This window comes from Drosophila bipectinata, unplaced genomic scaffold (assembly GCF_030179905.1).
Source record: "Drosophila bipectinata strain 14024-0381.07 unplaced genomic scaffold, DbipHiC1v2 scaffold_148, whole genome shotgun sequence".
In the NCBI taxonomy this organism is placed as follows: Eukaryota; Metazoa; Arthropoda; class Insecta; order Diptera; family Drosophilidae; genus Drosophila; species Drosophila bipectinata.
This window is the reverse complement of record NW_027222786.1, coordinates 1-5,000: the sequence shown is the minus strand read 5'-3', so window position 1 is coordinate 5,000 and position 5,000 is coordinate 1. Positions and strand designations below refer to the sequence as shown.

At 36.1% G+C, this 5,000-nt stretch overlaps 2 non-coding genes across 2 annotated transcripts in view; both read left to right on the top strand.

The window, feature by feature from the left end:
- The window catches only part of LOC138927028 (5.8S ribosomal RNA), a 179-nt gene extending 126 nt beyond the window's left edge, over positions 1 to 53 (top strand). Inside the window, exon 1 of the ribosomal RNA XR_011443675.1 lies at positions 1 to 53. This exon is cut by the window's left edge and continues 126 nt beyond it. This is a non-coding gene — a ribosomal RNA (5.8S ribosomal RNA).
- A 318-nt stretch (positions 54 to 371) lies between these two features.
- LOC138927034 (large subunit ribosomal RNA) lies at positions 372 to 4,321 on the top strand. The gene has a single exon (XR_011443678.1). It is a non-coding gene; the product is annotated as a large subunit ribosomal RNA (ribosomal RNA).
- The last annotated feature ends 679 nt before the right edge of the window (positions 4,322 to 5,000 follow it).

Here is a 5,000-nt window from a genome sequence, read left to right as displayed (position 1 = left end):
TGTACTTTAATTAATTTTATAGTGCTGCTTGGACTACATATGGTTGAGGGTTGTAAGACTATGCTAATAAAGTTGCTTATTATTATATATTTTTATAATGATATGCATATGGTATATTATTGGATATATTTATGTATTCATAATATTAAATATAAAAGCAATTATCTCAAATATTTATAAAAGAAAAAATGAAGATATACAATTCTTTCTTTTTTCAATTCAAATAATACTGAGAAATGTCTAGCATAAAAAAAATTAAATTTTTTTTAACTAGAATTGTCTCTTATTTAAAGATGCGAAAATTGAAAATATATCAAATATATTGTTCTTCATAGAGATATATTGTTTATATATATATACATTGCTTTATACAACCTCAACTCATATGGGACTACCCCCTGAATTTAAGCATATTAATTAGGGGAGGAAAAGAAACTAACAAGGATTTTCTTAGTAGCGGCGAGCGAAAAGAAATCAGTTCAGCACTAAGTCACTTTGTCTATATGGCAAATGTGAGATGCAGTGTATGGAGCGTCAATATTCTAGTATGAGAAATTAACGATTTAAGTCCTTCTTAAATGAGGCCATTTACCCATAGAGGGTGCCAGGCCCGTATAACGTTAATGATTACTAGATGATGTTTCCAAAGAGTCGTGTTGCTTGATAGTGCAGCACTAAGTGGGTGGTAAACTCCATCTAAAACTAAATATAACCATGAGACCGATAGTAAACAAGTACCGTGAGGGAAAGTTGAAAAGAACTCTGAATAGAGAGTTAAATAGTACGTGAAACTGCTTAGAGGTTAAGCCCGATGAACCTGAATATCCATTATGGAAAATTCATCATTAAAGTTATAATATTTAAATAATATTATAGAAATAGTGTGCATTTTTTCCATATAAGGACATTGTAATCTATTAACATATATAATTTATCATAAAATATGACTTATAGTTTATTCAAATTATTATGCTTGCATTTTAACATAGGATAAATGTCATTAATTTGATAAAGTGTTGATAGATTAATAAGAATACAGTGCGTTAATTTTTCGGAATTATATAATGGCATAATTATCATTGATTTTTGTGTTTATTATATGCACTTGTATGATTAACAATGCGAAAGATTCAGGATACCTTCGGGACCCGTCTTGAAACACGGACCAAGGAGTCTAACATATGTGCAAGTTATTGGGATATAAACCTAATAGCGTAATTAACTTGACTATTAATGGGATTAGTTTTTTAACTATTTTATAGTTAATTAACACAATCCCGGGGCGTTCTATATAGTTATGTATAATAATATTTATATTATTTATACCTCTAACTGGAACGTACCTTGAGCAGATATGCTGTGACCCGAAAGATGGTGAACTATACTTGATCAGGTTGAAGTCAGGGGAAACCCTGATGGAAGACCGAAACAGTTCTGACGTGCAAATCGATTGTCAGAATTGAGTATAGGGGCGAAAGACCAATCGAACCATCTAGTAGCTGGTTCCTTCCGAAGTTTCCCTCAGGATAGCTGGTGCATTTTAATGTTATATAAAATAATCTTATCTGGTAAAGCGAATGATTAGAGGCCTTAGGGTCGAAACGATCTTAACCTATTCTCAAACTTTAAATGGGTAAGAACCTTAACTTTCTTGATATGAAGTTTAAGGTTATGATATAATGTGCCCAGTGGGCCACTTTTGGTAAGCAGAACTGGCGCTGTGGGATGAACCAAACGTAATGTTACGGTGCCCAAATTAACAACTCATGCAGAAACCATGAAAGGCGTTGGTTGCTTAAAACAGCAGGACGGTGATCATGGAAGTCGAAATCCGCTAAGGAGTGTGTAACAACTCACCTGCCGAAGCAACTAGCCCTTAAAATGGATGGCGCTTAAGTTGTATACCTATACATTACCGCTAAAGTAGATGATTTATATTACTTGTAATATAAATTTTGAAACTTTAGTGAGTAGGAAGGTACAATGGTATGCGTAGAAGTGTTTGGCGTAAGCCTGCATGGAGCTGCTATTGGTACAGATCTTGGTGGTAGTAGCAAATAATCGAATGAGACCTTGGAGGACTGAAGTGGAGAAGGGTTTCGTGTGAACAGTGGTTGATCACGAGTTAGTCGGTCCTAAGTTCAAGGCGAAAGCCGAAAATTTTCAAGTAAAAATAAATATTACAATTATTGTGAAAATTATATACTTGAATAATTTTGAACGAAAGGGAATACGGTTCCAATTCCGTAACCTGTTGAGTATCCGTTTGTTATTAAATATGGGCCTCGTGCTCATCCTGGCAACAGGAACGACCATAAAGAAGCCGTCGAGAGATATCGGAAGAGTTTTCTTTTCTGTTTTATAGTCGTACTACCATGGAAGTCTTTCGCAGAGAGATATGGTAGATGGGCTAGAAGAGCATGACATATACTGTTGTGTCGATATTTTCTCCTCGGACCTTGAAAATTTATGGTGGGGATACGCAAACTTCTCAACAGGCCGTACCAATATCCGCAGCTGGTCTCCAAGGTGAAGAGTCTCTAGTCGATAGAATAATGTAGGTAAGGGAAGTCGGCAAATTAGATCCGTAACTTCGGGATAAGGATTGGCTCTGAAGATTGAGATAGTCGGGCTTGATTGGGAAACAATAATATGGTTTATGTGCTCGTTCTGGGTAAATAGAGTTATAATCATTTATGGTTGTAACTTGTTCCCCGGATAGTTTAGTTACGTATCCAATTGTGGAACTTTCTTGCTAAAATTTTTAAGAATACTAGTTGGGTCAAACCAATTAGTTCTTATTAATTATAACGATTATCAATTAACAATCAATTCAGAACTGGCACGGACTTGGGGAATCCGACTGTCTAATTAAAACAAAGCATTGTGATGGCCCTAGCGGGTGTTGACACAATGTGATTTCTGCCCAGTGCTCTGAATGTCAAAGTGAAGAAATTCAAGTAAGCGCGGGTCAACGGCGGGAGTAACTATGACTCTCTTAAGGTAGCCAAATGCCTCGTCATCTAATTAGTGACGCGCATGAATGGATTAACGAGATTCCTTCTGTCCCTATCTACTATCTAGCGAAACCACAGCCAAGGGAACGGGCTTGGAATAATTAGCGGGGAAAGAAGACCCTTTTGAGCTTGACTCTAATCTGGCAGTGTAAGGAGACATAAGAGGTGTAGAATAAGTGGGAGATATTAGACTTCGGTTTGGTATCGACAATGAAATACCACTACTCTTATTGTTTCCTTACTTACTTGATTAAATGGAACGTGTATCATTTCCTAGCCATTATACGGATATATTTATTATATCTTATGGTATTGGGTTTTGATGCAAGCTTCTTGATCAAAGTATCACGAGTTTGTTATATAATCGCAAACAAATTCTTTAATGAGAGATGCATTCATGTATTATCGATTTGAAAATTTGGTATAACTCCAATTACTCAGGTATGATCCAATTCAAGGACATTGCCAGGTAGGGAGTTTGACTGGGGCGGTACATCTCTCAAATAATAACGGAGGTGTCCCAAGGCCAGCTCAGTGCGGACAGAAACCACACATAGAGCAAAAGGGCAAATGCTGACTTGATCTCGGTGTTCAGTACACACAGGGACAGCAAAAGCTCGGCCTATCGATCCTTTTGGTTTAAAGAGTTTTTAACAAGAGGTGTCAGAAAAGTTACCATAGGGATAACTGGCTTGTGGCGGCCAAGCGTTCATAGCGACGTCGCTTTTTGATCCTTCGATGTCGGCTCTTCCTATCATTGTGAAGCAAAATTCACCAAGCGTTGGATTGTTCACCCATGCAAGGGAACGTGAGCTGGGTTTAGACCGTCGTGAGACAGGTTAGTTTTACCCTACTAATGACAAAACGTTGTTGCGACAGCATTCCTGCGTAGTACGAGAGGAACCGCAGGTACGGACCAATGGCACAATACTTGTTCGAGCGAACAGTGGTATGACGCTACGTCCGTTGGATTATGCCTGAACGCCTCTAAGGTCGTATCCGTGCTGGACTGCAATGATAAATAAGGGGCAATTTGCATTGTATGGCTTCTAAACCATTTAAAGTTTATTATTTATATTTTAAACGACAATGGATGTGATGCCAATGTAATTTGTAACATAGTAAATTGGGAGGATCTTTGATCACCTGATGCCATGCTAGTTACATATGAAAACATTATTTAATACAATGACAAAGCCTAGAATCAATTGTAAACGACTTTTGTAACGGGCAAGGTGTTGTAAGTGGTTGAGCAGCTGCCATACTGCGATCCACTGAAGCTTATCCTTTGCTTGATGATTCGAAATATAAAAAAAATGTAAATATGCATGTGTAAATATGTATATTTAGTATAAAAAATCTTTATATGCTATATCTAAGAAAGCATATAAGGATTTATCACGGGTTGTCCACGTTTCCCTACTAATTGTGGCCTACTAACTGTTTCGTCATCTTATTAGTGACGTGAAAAATGAAAATAATATTTTTCATTTATATTGTTATAAGTCTTAAACCTTAAGACGGCGGGAGTTGAATTACTTTCGTTTAGGTAGCCAAATGCCTCGTCATCTTATTAGTGACGTGAAAAATGAAAATAATATTTTTCATTTATATTGTTATAAGTCTTAAACCTTATAACGGCGGAAGATGAATTACTTTCTTTTAGGTAGCCAAATGCCTCGTCATCTTATTAGTGACGTGAAAAATGAAAATAATATTTTTCATTTATATTGTTATAAGTCTTAAACTTTAAGACGGCGGGAGTTGAATTACTTTCGCATAGGTAGCCAAATGCCTCGTCATCTTATTAGTGACGTGAAAAATGAAAATAATATTTTTCATTTATATTGTTATAAGTCTTAAACCTTATAAAGGCGGAAGATGAATTACTTTCGCATAGGTAGCCAAATGCCTCGTCATCTTATTAGTGACGTTGAAAAATGAAAAATAATATTTTTCATTTATATTGTTATAAGTCTTAAA